The sequence below is a fragment of the Mastigoproctus giganteus genome, chromosome 8 (genome assembly GCF_048544385.1).
Source record: "Mastigoproctus giganteus isolate SK-2022 chromosome 8, ASM4854438v1, whole genome shotgun sequence".
Classification (NCBI taxonomy): domain Eukaryota; kingdom Metazoa; phylum Arthropoda; class Arachnida; order Uropygi; family Thelyphonidae; genus Mastigoproctus; species Mastigoproctus giganteus.
This window is the reverse complement of record NC_143582.1, coordinates 184,995,279-185,011,499: the sequence shown is the minus strand read 5'-3', so window position 1 is coordinate 185,011,499 and position 16,221 is coordinate 184,995,279. Positions and strand designations below refer to the sequence as shown.

The 16,221-nt window shown below is 39.1% G+C and overlaps 1 protein-coding gene across 2 annotated transcripts in view; it reads left to right on the top strand.

Moving 5' to 3' along the window:
- LOC150082063 (uncharacterized) overlaps positions 1 to 16,221 on the top strand; it is a 562,503-nt gene that overhangs the window by 484,609 nt on the left and 61,673 nt on the right. The gene's annotated exons all lie outside the window — the stretch shown is intronic.

The following is a 16,221-nucleotide window of genomic DNA, read 5'->3' as shown; positions in this document are numbered from 1 at the left end:
CAACATAACTTGCCTCAGGATATGTGACTTTGTTTTATTTTGTATTTTTGAATTTTCTTCCTGTTTTCTACATTTCACATGATTTAGAAAAGGCTGGGTCACTTCCTTTGCAGTTGTGGCAAACAGGAGTTGAGGCTGAACAATATGCTTGTGTATGCTCCTTGCAACCACAAATAGGACAAATAGCATCACCTCTACATGCCTGCTGGGAATGGCCTTATTTCTGTCATTTAAAACAACAAATGGGATTTGGGATGTAATTTGGCAGTTTAAATAGCCAGCTTTTACTGAGGATGGCAAATCTGAAGTGCTGAAAGTTAAATTTGATGGATCAAGTTGGAGTGAGATTTCCATCTTTTTTCGTCATTATTCATTTAGCACTGATTACTTTTTGATTGCTAAGTTCCTGAACTAATTCTTCTTCAGATACTGTAAATAGGTTCCACTCTGTGATGACACCTCTAAATGAATTTAAGGTATTGTAGAGAGTGACAGATACTGGCAGCCCACCAAATATCATTGTTTTGAGCAGTGGCCCCGAGTGCCAAGCGTTTCTAGTGATCAGGCGATATCTCTGCGATTATAAAGCGATTTCTAAAGTGATAGTGATACACATTTATAGAGTTTAAAGAAAATTGTCTATTGTACATATATATATATATATATATATATTATGTAAGGTAAAAGTTAGGCGAAAGTGATAAAAATAATAAATAAATATGGCTATGTAGCTATCATTAGAGGCAGCAAATGCACATCCTCCACATGATGCCTAATTATATCTGAAAATTAAAATAAATATGATATTTAAAAATAAAAACATCAGCCAGTAGTACGGCAATAATGCCGAGCGAAACAAAACGTAAAAAAATATAAAATAAACAAACAGGGAAGGGAAAGTAGCGGTAGTAGGACAAAAGGTAGTCGATAATCCCCTATATAATTTAGTCAATTAAGTCATTAAACCCAATTAATAAAACATGATGTAAATTTAAAATAATGCCAATTATACATAATTTAGCGGAACCCCCTCGAAGGTACCATTTCCAAAAGACGTGAAATATCACCAAAAAAGGGTTAAAGAAACTACCAAAAAAACTAAAATATCAAAATAATAGACTGACCATCATGCCCCATATCGACAGAGGACCACGAGGCCAATAATGGTCATGGAATCGCTGCATTTCAATCGTCATACAAATCTTCGCAAAGGCGGAAATATCGAAGAACCAAACCACACCTCCATTCTCCGATAGATCAACCAATGCAAAGGATTTGCATGGCGGTGGTCCTTATGCAGCGAAAAATAATCTATAGAACAGACAGCACTCTAGATCAGAGCCACACCACTGACATAATGCAAGCTTAACCAGCTTATATAATAGAAAGGAAAGAAATAGATGGCGGCACAGGCGCTGCTTATTTAGCATATCAACCCACTACTACCATTAATTTATATTATGTAAGGTAAAAGTTACGCGAAAGTGATAAAAATAATAAATAAATATGGCTATGTAGCTATCATTAGAGGCAGCAAATGCACATCCTCCACATGATGCCTAATTATATCTGAAAATTAAAATAAATATGATATTTAAAAATAAAAACATCAGCCAGTAGTACGGCAATAATGCAGAGCGAAACAAAACGTAAAAAAATATAAAATAAACAAACAGGGAAGGGAAAGTAGCGGTAGTAGGACAAAAGGTAGTCGATAATCCCCTATATAATTTAGTCAATTAAGTCATTAAACCCAATTAATAAAACATGATGTAAATTTAAAATAATGCCAATTATACATAATTTAGCGGAACCCCCTCGAAGGTACCATTTCCAAAAGACGTGAAATATCACCAAAAGAGGGTTAAAGAAACTACCAAAAAAACTAAAATATCAAAATAATAGACTGACCATCATGCCCCATATCGACAGAGGACCACGAGGCCAATAATGGTCATGGAATCGCTGCATTTAAATTTACATCATGTTTTATTAATTGGGTTTAATGACTTAATTGACTAAATTTTTTTTACGTTTTGTTTCGCTCTGCATTATTGCCGTACTACTGGCTGATGTTTTTATTTTTAAATATCATATTTATTTTAATTTTCAGATATATATATAGTTGCTGAAAAGTACCAGCACAAAGAATCCTAAGAAAGGAAAGACACCTTTCTTTTATTTATTTTCTAGTTCTACTAACTACTAATCAACTTCCGCTTGGTCACTAGGTGGCACCGCTCCTGCCTCCCCGTGGCGGGGCCGGAAACCTGGGAGGAAAAGCTCTCACTCCCAGGGCTAAAAGGAGCAAACATGAATGATCCAAATATCACAACCACAGATCCCAAAGATCCGACTCCTTTGAGTCGGAAAAATGAGGATAATGAGACAAATGTTACCAAAAGACAAAAAAAAGGACATAACATCGCTTCATGCACCTACCTTTCTAGTCCTTCATTCAACATCAGAACAGCCATTGGGAAAACTGTCGCCATTTGTAATCCAAAAATGCCTAGAAAGTGTAGCTGGAACACCAAAAAATGTCAAGAGACTGAAATCAGGCGACATTTTAGTCGAGACAGCCAGTGCCAAACATGCAGAAAGACTGCTTCAGATGAGAACTTTTGGAGGGATCCCAGTAGCAGTCTCTCCCTATAACAGCCTAAATACATCAAAAGGAGTAATTTCTGAATGGGACCTTATTATTAGTCTCAGAAGAAGAAATTAAAAATGAGCTAGAAGATCAAGGTGTCATTGCTGTGAGAAGGATTAATGTAACTAGAGATGGTATACTTACTCCAACTAGAAATTTGATACTGACCTTTAACACTCCCAAACCACCTACATCGGTAAAGGCCGGATATCTAAATTGTAACATCAGACCATACATTCTGAATCCTCTCCGCTGCTTTAAATGCCAAAAGTATGGTCATTCACAAATGGCATGCTGTGGAGTTCATATCTGTTCCAACTGTGGATCTCAAGATCATACCAATCAGAACTGTCCAGCCGAGCAACCGAAGTGTCCAAATTGTAAGGGGGATCATTCCGCCTATTCTAAGAACTGCGAATTCTGGAAAAGAGAAAAGCAGATTCAACGATATAAAGTAGAACACTCCGTCACATACCAAGAAGCTAAGAGAACTGTACTCCCGACTATTTTAAACAGACCTTCCTATGCACAGATCATAAAGAATCGGCGTACAATAGAGACGCAAACAGATTTCGCGATTCCCCCAAAGAAGTCTATTTCGGACTGGGCACGAGGTCTACTTATCACATCCTAGCCAAAACAAAAAGAGAAAGTCACAAACACGCCACTATCTGTACCTCCAAATGCAAAACACTCAGAAACAAAAGCCACAGAAAAACGTAATATTATAAGCCAGAAGCCAACGGAACAAATGGATACAGAATTGACCAATCAAGCAGAGGAATCAGTACTAGAGATTTTTGCGGAAGAAGAAATGGATACCAGCAAACCATATTTTCCAAAGGAAAAACATAAACTTGAAAAGCTTAAAGCAACAGCTAAGAAACAGTCTGACACTTTCTCCAAAACCAAATAATGGGGATTATAATCCAATGGAACTGCAGAGGTTTCCGCAATAATATACATGATATATATGATCTGATTGCACAGCATACCCCGCTGTGTCTTTGCCTGCAAGAAACATATCTCAGACCTCAAGACTTTCCCACAGTAAAGAACTATATCACATACCGTAAAGACAGAGTAACAGGCGGCACGACCCATGGTGGTGTGGCAATTTTGGTAAATTCACACATTCTTTCCCAAGTTCTTCCACTAAACACAACCCTTGAGGCGGTTGCAGTACGCATAGCCATTAAATCTCTCATAACCATTATAACAATTTACGTTCCCCCAAACCGGCCCCGGGTGCCAAGCGTTCCATGACCAAGTGATTTTTGTGCGTTCCAAAAAGCATTATATCCAAAGAGCCTTTGAACAAATTATATTTCGTTCCAACTACCGTTTTCTTTATTTATAAATTACTGCAGCACTTTCGCACTACAAGAAGTAGGCAAAGGCCCAGAAAGGGAAGCCACCTTTCTGTTTCTATTTCTAACAGTACTAACCAATTAACTCAGCCGCTTGGTCACCTAGTGGCACTGCTCCTGCCTCCCCGTGGCGGTGCCGGAAACCTGGGAGGTAAAGCAAACCCCCAGGGCCAAAAGGAGCAAAACATGGAATATGACAACTTCCCCCCGATTAAGACTGCAAATCTGAATAATACGGATTTGCATCAACCTGATGTCGACTCTACCAATCCAAAGAGACTGAAAACGGATACTCATCGAATTGAACATCCGAGTTTTCTGATTCTCCATTCACTGACAAACCAACCCTTAGGCAATCTATCGCCATTTCTAATTCAAAAATGTCTTGAGAATATAGCTGGTTCCCTGAAAATGGTGAGGCGACTAAAATCTGGCGACTTGCTTGTAGAGACCACAAGCTCTAAACACTCTGAGTCTCTACTTAGACTCAATTCATTTGGTGGAATTCAAGTCAAGGTGTCCCCACATGCCACACTAAATACATCCAAAGGTGTAATTTCAGAATGGGACCTAATGAATGTTTCAGAGGAGGAAATTGTACAGGAATTGCAGGAACAGAAAGTCACACAGGCCAAATGAATCATGATGAAAAAAGATGGCGAGCTAACTCCAACTCGGAGCATCATACTAACATTCAGCTCACCAAACCTACCTTCGTCAGTGAAAGCAGGGTATTTGCATTGTCGCATACGGCCATATATTCCAAACCCAGTAAGATGTTATAAGTGTCAGAAATTTGGACACTCACAAACAGTCTGTTGAGGTGACCCAGTATGCCCAAACTGTGGATCGAAAGAGCATACCCAAACCAATTGTAATGCCCAGTCTTCTCTTTGTCCCAACTGTAAAGGCAACCATCCAGCCTTCTCCAAAAATTGTGAACAGTGGAAATACGAGAAAAAAATCCAGAAATATAAAATAGAAAAGAAAGTCTCGTTCCCAGAAGCACGAAAGCAACTGCAAATACAGATGCCTAGACGTACATACCTCAAAGAACAGTGCTGCTGGTCCAGATGAAGTGTATTATACAATGCTTAAACACTTAGATAACAAAGCATTATCCTTGCTGTTAACTTTCTACAATCATATTTTCACTGAACATTCATTCCCCACACGCTGGCATCACTCCTATGTATTGGCAATTCCCAAACCAGGGAAAGATCACTCTGTCCCTCACCACTATAGACCTATTTCTCTTATCTTACCAGCTGCTTGGGCAAAACCCTGGAAAAAATGATACACCGCCGACTGACCTGGTATCTTGACTCCAAACATTTAATATCTGATAGCCAATTTGGCTTCAGGAAAAATCGATCATCCCTGGATCTCATGGTCAAAGCTGAAACAAACATCAGGAATGCGTTTATCCGAAACGAGCATCTCGTTATGGTATGCCTTGACATAGAAAAGGCCTTTGACACCACTTGGCGTTTTGGCATCTTGAAAGATCTACATTCCCTTGACCTCAGAGGCCACTTACCATATTTCATACAAAACTTCCTTCAGAATAGAACTTTTCAAGTCCGTTATCGGCAAGTCCTCTCGCAAATCTATATACAACAGGAAGGAGTCCCACAAGGCTCAGTTCTGAGTTCTACCTTATTTGCAATAAGAATAAATAATATAACCAAATGCATACCAGTCCCTGTAAACACATATCTCTATGCCGATGACCTGACTGTTTCCTGCAGTTCACAGAATATGAACTTCATCGAAAGGCAACTACAAACCTCTCTTAACAATATTGAATTATGGATGACACAGAATGGATACCGACTATCACATCAGAAATCCAGTGTCATTCATTTTTGTAACAAACGAAAGATGCATCCTGAACCAGAGCTTAACGAATCATCCTATATTAGTCATGAAAAGTATTTGTCTCCTGGGCCTCATTTTTGATAGTAAGCTTAATTTCTTAGAACATATCAAATATCTGCGGACTACTTGCCAGAAAAAAATGAATATACTCAGAGTTCTTTCTTCGACAACATGGGGTGCAGATCGCTATACCCTGCTTCAATTGTATAGAACTCTAATTAGGTGTCGTCTTGATTATGGTGCCCCAGTTTATGACTCTGCCAGGGAAAGCGTACTTACACGCTTTGCACCTATTCAACATTCTGCCCTCAGGATTGCTACAGGAGCTTTTAGGACATCGCCAGTACAAAGCCTTTATATTGAAGCCAATGAAGTTCCACTCTGTCTCAGAAGAAAGGTGTTACTTCTGAATTATGCAGCTAAAATTCGAAGCATGCCCACCCATCCAATTTGGCCTATACTTAGTGACCCACAGTTTAAAATCTTTTATAGAAATAAACCCAGTGCTGTTCAGCCTACTGGTATCAGATTACAAGCACTATCAGAAACTTGGAATGTCCATTTCGAGAAAGTCCTCCAAGATCCAACCTGTCCAGTCGCCCCATGGGCCTATACTATACCATCCTGCGACAATTACTTCCTAAACTGGGGGAAGCATTCCCTGGCAAATATCAATATACAACAACTCCATACTGCTCACACAGAGAATTATCCTCTTTTTACAAAAATATATACCGATGGATCAAAGTCTGATAGCGCAGTAGGTGCAGTATTCCCTTTCAACACCATCTCTCTATCACTTCCCACAGAATGCAGCAGTTATACAGCTGAGTTATTTGCCATCAAGCTTGCCCTACAAAATATTCTCCATCTGTCCATCAAAAAGAGTATAATATATACGGACTCGCAGAGTACACTTATAACTCTACAAAACACCTCCTCACCAAAGAATCCTTTAATAAAAACTATAAGAGATATGTTGATACACACTCAGGAACGCCAGCTTGCAGTTATCTTTTGCTGGATCCCAGGCCACACTGGGATACCTGGAAATGAATGTGCAGATTATGCAGCCAAACATCCTTCTAATTCAGAGTCATCATGTGCTCTCGTTCCATATGCTGACTACAAATCTAATATACAAAGAATATGTAAGGAACGATGGACACTTATATGGCAAAATAAACCAGATAATAAGCTCTTTCAAATAAAACCAGATCCACAATTATGGGCCTCTAGCTTCCGGGAAAACAGAAAGGAAGAAGTAATCCTAGCCAGAGCAAGAATTGGTCACAGTCACATTACCCACCTATTCCTCCTCACAGGCAATGATCCTCCTCAGTGTACACACTGCAATTCTCAACTCACAATGAAGCACATTCTTGTTGAATGCACCTTATACGCGCATGCCCGGCAACTCTCATTCAGTTTTCTTCCTAATCTTAAAGAATCTTTGAACCTCTGTCATATCATAGGTAATAATGCCAATCTCACAGAATTTTTCTCATTTATCAAACGGATAAACTTATATAATCAGTTCTGACTGTTTGCAAAACAGTCATCATGAGTATCGTCCACATCGCTGATCGGCGCAATATGGCCTGATCAGCCCTTGCGCCAAAAATAATAATAACAACAACAACAACAACAATCCCCCAAACCAAGAATTACAACAACAAGACTTGGAAGATATATTAACTCAGTTACCTCCACCCTTCTGTATACTGGGAGACCTCAACGGACACAGTCCTATGTGGGGAAACACAGCCATAGACCGGAGAGGAAAACAGATCGAAAAATGGATAGAACAGAATGACTTAACCCTGTTGAATGATGGCACACATACATACACGCATCTTCCATCGGGAAGCAGCACAGCTATCGACCTATCATTATGTTCTCCAACATTATTTCCAATACTTGATTGGTCTGTACACAGAGATCCTCTCAGCAGCGATCACTATCCAATAATCATTTCCATGATATCAGGAACCACATGTCAGTCACGTAGAAATCCCAAATGGAAAGTAAATGAAGCGGATTGGGAAAAGTATAAATCCATTGTAAAATTAGATGCAGATATTATCAAGCAAAAGCCGTTAGATGCAGCAGTACAATATGTAACAAATAAACTAATCCAAGCTGCTGAGCAGACTATTCCAAAAACATCACCACACCTTCCAACACATCCAAAACCATGGTGGAATGAAGAATGTTCACACGCTAAAAGAGAGAGAAATAAAACCTGGAATAATTTCCGAAGATGTCCCACTACAGAGAACCTAGTATTATTCAAAAAGGCACGAGCACAAGCCAGGTATGTTAGAAGAGCCAGTAGCAAAGCATCCTGGATAAAATTTGCATCTACTTTAACAAGTTCCACACCATCTCAAACTGTCTGGAATAAAATCAGCAAAATGAATGGCAGCTACCAGATTAATCCACCTCCAATCCTAAACTGGAATGGACAAATCACCGCACAGCCTTCAGAAATAGCCAATGCACTGGGCGAAACCTTTGCCAAAATATCAGCAACCACATCATATACTTCTAATTTTCAAATATACAAGGCAAGAATAGAAAAACACAAACTGAATTTTTCCACAAGAAATGACGAACAGTACAACCTTCCGTTAACTTTCCATGAATTAAAAACAGCTCTGTCGCAGACAAAGCAAAGCGCTGTAGGACCAGACCAAATTCACTACATGATGATAAAGGAACTTGACCACCAATCCCAAATGGCATTACTTGAACTGTTCAACAAAATCTTTCTAGAAAACCAGTTTCCAGATAGTTGGCATCATGTAATAATTCTGGCCTTCCCAAAACCGGGAAAGGATCTTTCTAATCCACGCAACTACCGTCCAATTGCTTTAACAAGTTGCCTAGGCAAGGTTATGGAAAAAATCATCAACGCTCGTTTAATGTGGTATTTGAACAGTAATAATCTTCTCGACTCGGCACAGCATGGTTTCAGGAAAAATCGCTTAACACTAGACCTACTTATAAAATTAGAAAACAGTATACGGAATGCCTTCATCCGAAAGGAACATCACGTCATGATCTGCTTTGATATAGAAAAAGCTTACGATACGGCATGGCGTTATGGAATCCTTCAAAACCTATACCTCCTTGGTTTACGTGGACATCTTCCTAAATATATCCAAAATTTCTTGCAACACAGGACATTCCAAGTTAGGCTGCAGACAATCCTTTCAAAGGTTTTCATCCAAGAAGAAGGAGTGCCTCAGGGGTCTGTGCTTAGCACGACCCTGTTCGCTATTAAAATAAATACAATAACCGAGCAAATTCCAAGAATCGTTGACGCAGTTTTATACGTTGACGACTTCAGCATTTCCTATCACTCTCAGAATATGCGAAGTATAGAACGGCAGCTACAAGGAACAGTAAACAAAATAAGCAAATGGGCTCAAACAAATGGCTTCCGGATTTCCACACAAAAAACTGCGTGTATACACTTCTATAGAAAACGAAACCTACACCCTGATCCTGAATTGAAACTTGACGGACATATTATCCCAGTAGTACCAAGCATAAGATTCTTAGGACTTCTTTTGGATAAGAAACTAACATTCCTTGATCACATTAAACAACTCAGGCTTTCTTGCTTAAAGAAATTAAACATTCTCAAAGTTCTTTCCGCAACAACTTGGGGAGCAGATCGATATACACTTCTCAAACTTTATCGATCTATAGTTCGTGCCAAACTAGATTATGGAGCAGCTGTTTACGACTCTGCTAAACCAAGTGCTTTGAGATGGTTAGACCCCATACACCACAGTGCACTCCGTATAGCACTCGGCGCTTTTCGAACTTCACCTATACAAAGCCTCTATGCAGAAGCCCATGAACCTTCATTGGAGCTTAGACGACAGAACTTGTTATTGCACTATGCCGTCAAGATAAAATCTATCAATGATCATCCAAATAGAGATTTTCTGTTTTCATATAACTGGAAAAACATATACCAAGCCCATCCACGGATGAATCGACCTGCCAACATCCGTCTGAAAGATTTACTACTAAGCCGAGAGCTTGATTATGACAGCGTAGCTACTACAATTACACAGACCATTCCACCATGGTGCATAGTTCAACCCATATATGATATGTATTTTCAAACCTGGAGGAAAAACACTCTATCCAGAAAAAACTACCAGCAGTTATATGCAGCATACAAAGAACAATATCCACATCACACTTTTATATATACAGATGGGTCTGAATCAGAGACTTGTGTAGGCGCTGCAATTCATTTTGAGGATCGTACCTTCATCCAACAACTCCCAAAAGAATGCAGTATTTTTACTGCTAAATTACAAGCCATTTCAATGGCTGTAAACCAAATCAAACATAAACAGATAGCAAACAGCATTATTTTCACGGACTCGCTTAGCTCTGTTACTGCCTTGCAGAACGCAAATACCAAAGGACACCCAACCCTACAACATATCCAATTTTCAGTATCAAAGGTATTACAAAGAAATCACAATATCAGAATCTGCTGGATCCCAGGCCACACAGGAATAACTGGAAACGAAAGAGCAGACAAAGCAGCAAAAGAAGCTTCCACATCTGATTATGCCTTTCATACAATGCCATATACAGATTACAAGCCCTTGATCCACCAAAGCAGTATAAAACAATTGGAAAAACACTGGCTAGATCAGACTAACAACAAACTTCGCCTAATAAAAGAAACACTTCGACCATGGTCTACTAGCTTCCGATCGAATAGACAGGAAGAAGTGATCCTCGCTCGATTGCGAATCGGGCATACACATATGACTCACTGTTATCTACTCAGAGGTGAAGACCCCCCTCAATGCCAAAACTGTCAAGTTCCGCTGACTATACATCACTTCATGGTGAACTGTCCAAAATTTCATAGAGAACATCAAAGAGCCTTTCAATCAATTATGAATAAACAAAACAATCTAATGCTTAAAACAATTTTAGATGACCGGCCAAATATAACCGAAGTTTTCTGCTTCCTTAAGTTAACTGGATACTTTCAAAACATAAAATTAATAGTACACGTTTTATAGAGAAGCTACACAAATATATATAGCAAAGTCTTGGGTCTGCCATAAACCACAAGTAAAGTAAAAAATGCTAATATACAAAACTCTCCTACCTAGGCTAGGCACATTATAGCCTAAGCTGCTCTTGCGCCAATAGCTTTCAAATAACAACAACAAGTTTTGAGCAGCCACTCAGAATGTTTTGAGGCGGCTGTTTTAATCAGTGGGTCTCCATATTGTAGTCATTTAGCCATTTTTGGTGATCTAGCGATAAATTCTAAATATCTCTGGATAACAAATGGCAAAAACTTGCCCACAGGCTGAGTGGTGAGAGAGAGTGTGCATCACCAGAAAGTTTGGCGTGTCGTTGCTCTGTGCTTCCCTTCGGAGCCTTTTAGATTGGTTAGTCGTTGACATTAGACATTTCTGGTTTTGAGCATGAAGGCTCTAAAGGTGGAAAGTTATTTAAGTCCATGTTTGTGCCTTCAAGCTCTGGGAGAGAGACTTTCTTCACCCAGGTTACTGGTCCCACCATGTGGAAGCAGGAGCGGTGCCAACCAGTGACCAAGTGATCAGGAGAATAGAAGAGCAATATTGCTAGTGGAAGTAGCAGTAATGCAAAAACAAGCACTTTGCACAGCTATAAATACAAATTTGTGGTTGTATGGCGGGTATTAAAATACAATACATCATTCATTTCAGTTTGCTTATGTGCTATAGAACATTTTATAATTGTCTTCCTTCCTTGAGAAGAAAATTTAAACATACCATACTGACACCACTGTGAAATGCTTAGCGTAGCTGTATCAGTTCATCTACATTATGCATTCATTAGAATATTATGCAGTATTTGCATAGTCTCATGACTGGTTAAAAACTTCCACATTTTGTCAGAATTGTTAATAATAGACCTTCACTTGTAGCATGTTTAAATTGTGTCATCAACCTTCACCAAATTTTTTTCACATTAAGAGACTGTATACACTTTAAAAGAGTTTGAGAACACTGTTCTAGAAGAGACATTCTAAATATTTCATCAGTATGTGCCTGTGAACATTCTGTTTACCGGCACATACTCCTGAAATATTTGGTATTTTACCAAACCAAAGGTACTAAATATTTGGTATTTTATCCCTTCACTGATAAGTGATATAGAGATTTCGTAATGAAGTGACTCGTGTTTTCTTCTTTTTTTTCTCTCTCTCCACCTCCTCCTTCTTTTGTTCTCCGCCAGGAAGCTCAGGCTACCTCTGATGGAGGGCAGCCAGAGTACTGTGAACAGCCTGGCTCACTTCCCAGTGGTGGTGGTGGCAGGCAACGTGGAGTCCCACTAGGGCCCCCTGCAGCCAAGAAGCAGCACTAAACTACACATGCAACACACAGCACTTTTCTGGCTTTTGCAGAGGTTCTGTATTCATCACAAGAGTACTGATGGTACAGATGTGAGAAACCACAGGTGGCACCTTACCAAACACTGTGCCACTATAATCGATATCTAATCAGGAAATGACTGATGTAATTATTTACATGTGCATTTATAGTGACATAATTGCCTCGCCCATGTGTACCACGTAATCCACATCCCTCTTCTCCCATTGGCTACCCCACCACGTGGCATTCTCAGGGTGGAATAAATATCACTAAGTAATTATTTACCTGCGTTTACTTAGGTCACTTAGGAAAAGGCCTTTTGCTTCGGGCTCCATAATGCATGAGGAATATTGTTGCATGCTAAAGAATGTGACTAAAATATTTACAAACTATACAAATATTTAAAATATTTGTATGAGCAGTGATTATTCGTGTATTCAGAATTTGCAGATAAAGGTGGTGAAGGATAAAGGTGTATTGATGTGGGATTTACTTAAAGATATAATTACCATCAGGGGTAAAAGGAAGGGTTTTTGCTTCCGTAAAGGTGACAACAGTGGTCTCAGACAGTTTTTAAATTCTTTACAGGGGACCAACTGATGGTGTTACGAACAGCAAATTCTGAGTGAGAAGCAGTCAAGGAATTAATCATGGAAGCTACTAGGCTTTTCATACCGATTAAGAAATATTGTTCAAGGTTTAAGCCTAAATGGATGTCAGTTGAACTAATGGAGACTCGTGGCAGAGAAGAAAAATGCATGTGATGCATATAAATTATCAAGCAACACAGAAGCCTATGGCAGATATAAGCTAGTCTGTAATCAAGTCACAAAGGAGATTAGGCAAGTGGAGGCAGATTACAAGAAATCTTTGGCACGGGATGCTAAGAAAAACAACAAAGACTTTTTTACTTATGTAAACTCTAGAAGGAAAGGGATGAATCAGCTTGGTCCACTTGATGGTGGTAGTTTGACTGTTGATGATCCTGCCCAGATAGCTGACAAACTGAATAAGTTTGTTGCATCTACATTCACACATGAGGAATTCTGTAAGGAAGGGGAAGACAGAAGTTTACTAAATTCTAACAGGAAGCTAAATGATTTTTTGCAATAACGGAGAGTAAAGTGGTGAAGAAATTGTTGAAGTTAAACATAAAAAAAACACCTGAGACGGATAGAATCTATCCAATTATATTGAAGGAGGTAGTGAGGGAAGTAAGCAAACCCTTAGCCATAATTACGAGAGCATCCTGGGACTCAGTTGAAGTCCTCACAGACTGGAGATGTGCAAATGTATCCCCAATTCACAAAGGGGGATCTAGGGGTGACACGAGTATTTACAGACAAGTTAGTTTAACTTCTGTTCCTGGTAAAATAATGGAGTCACTGGTTAAAGATGCATTGCAGGATCATCTAGACAAGGCTGTAACAATAATTCAGACACAGCATGGATTTGTTAAGGGAAAGTCTTGTCTGACAAATTTTATTGGATACTATGATGTGGTTACAAAGGAACTAACTGCAAAAAAATAATTTTGATATCATATACAGTCAGTCCTCGTATAGCACGATAGTTGTGTTTCTAGAAACCCTCGTGCAATGCAAAATCGTGCAATACAAACAACAGGCCCTAAGGGAAAAATAGGGTTAGGTGCCGACCGCCCAAGATTGAACACACATTTGGAACCAAATCATTACAAAACACAATAAATAATCATAATAAAATACTTACGTATTTTATTACAACTATTATTTAATAAAATATTGCTAATGCTTTTGCTTCTATCATAAGCAAACTTGTTCTTTGTTTGATTTTCTATCCAAACAGATGACAGCGGTTCCGTCTCTTTCAATTCTTTGTGTCTTGATCTAATGGATTTTATTACACTTTGAGTTGTTCCTGCTATGAAAGTTGTTTTTATTTTCTTTGCATTCTTTCTAATTCTTTGCTTCATATAGGCCTGTAGCACATGCAATATCACATGTTCTTTCATTTTGCTCAAAGTGTTTCACAATTTCATAATTTTTCTGTAACAGAGGTGGACTGACCATTAGCCTTACCAGAGAAACCCCGGTGGGCCGGAGGCCAGAAGTGTGATTTTGGCCATATACACTAGTATGAGGCCGCTACAAATTTTCCCGGGTAAGAATTTTGACCAGTTCACCTCTGTCTATCGATATTGCTTTTCTTTTTCTCTCTGAATCTGTAGTGTCTTCACAGGATGCCTCCTTTTCACACCTTTTAAGTATTTTACTCATTTTTAGGGAATAAAGCACAATTACAAAATGAGGAGGTATGCTTGATACACATAAACAATGCTGCGTGCGTGTAGCAACTGAATAAACAACACCATAAAGGCAGAGACACACCATTAACACCTCACTAGCTCACATTTCTGGAGATCACTACCATAAAACAATAAAAACAATTTCCAGTTGTGTTTCTGCTAGTGGAATCTGTTATGATTTGGTAGTAAATTTGATCTAATTGCATTTGCAATAATACCGATAGCTGGAATTGTGTGGGTTTTTACGTTATGGTGAAATGTGTTTCCCCTTCACTGATATAAAAAACAAAAATACATTTTCAGAATCTTCTCTTCATTGCTATCGTGTTGCGTTCAGTTGGGGTGATTCCGCGTTCGACTGCCATTTCTTGTAAACACAAAGGCGAATTATGCATAAGCGAATTTGGTTCATGTTCATTACGATATTGTTCCCCTATTTATAAATCGTGTATGATCGAATTCGTGTAGTTTAAACACTTGACTGTAGGACTGACTGTACTTAGATTTCAGAAAAGCTTTTGACACTGCTGTGCATTGAAGATTACTGTATAAATTGAAGCAGTATGGTATTAAGGGTAAATTGCTACAAGGGATAAAAGCGTGGTTGAGTGGCAGGAGACAGAGAGCGGTAATCAATGGATGCTGCTCTTTGTGGACTAAAGTTATTAGTGGAGTCCCACAGGGTTCGGTGTTGGGCCCAATGTTGTTTTGTATATTTATCAATGATATTGATGAAAGTATATCGGGCTTAGTGTCACAGTTTGCAGATGATACCAAGGTTGGCAGGGTTGTTAATGACAGTAATGGCAGTGTTGCTACTGCAACAGGATCTAGAAAATTTGAGCAGATGGGCTGAGAAGTGGCAACTGAAGCTTAACATTGACAAATGCAAAGTACTGCATATGGGTAGAAGTAACCCCAGAGGAACATACCAACTGTGTGGTACTACAATTAGGGTGGTAGAAACTGAAAAAGACAGTCAGATATGAAGTTTTCTGAGCAATGCAGACAAGCTGCCAGGGCAGGTGATGTGGTCTTGTCAATGATATACACGAATTTTGTTGGTAGGGATAAGGAGGTGGTTATCCCCTTGTATAAGGCAATAGTCAGGCCACACCTTGAGTACTGCATACAGGTCTGAAAGCCTCATTTTAGGAAGGATGTAGAGTTGCTAGAACAAGTTCAGAGAAGGAGAACAAAGGGGTGCTCTTACGAAGAAAGGCTTAAATTCTGCAAATTGCAGCGTTTAGAGACTAGACACCTGCAGGGTGATCTGATTGAGGTGTATAAAAGCCTTGAGTGGATTGAGCACACTGAATTCTGATGGGATTCTTCTGCTTGCTTAGATTACGAACGTGAGGGGGCATGAATTCAAGTTGGGGAAAGAGAGATGTAGAATAGGTTTGCGGAAATTTGCCTTTAGCCAGCAGGTGGTTAATTGTTGGAACAAACTTCCATTTGTCATTGTGGAAGTTGATAGCTTAAATAAGTTCAAGGAGGAACTGGACAAACTTTTAGAAGGAAATGGATGTGTGAATTGGGTTGGTTTTTTTTTTTTTTTTTTGCCGATGCTACATAAGCTCATACACTTGCTTTCTTGCATCACATGCC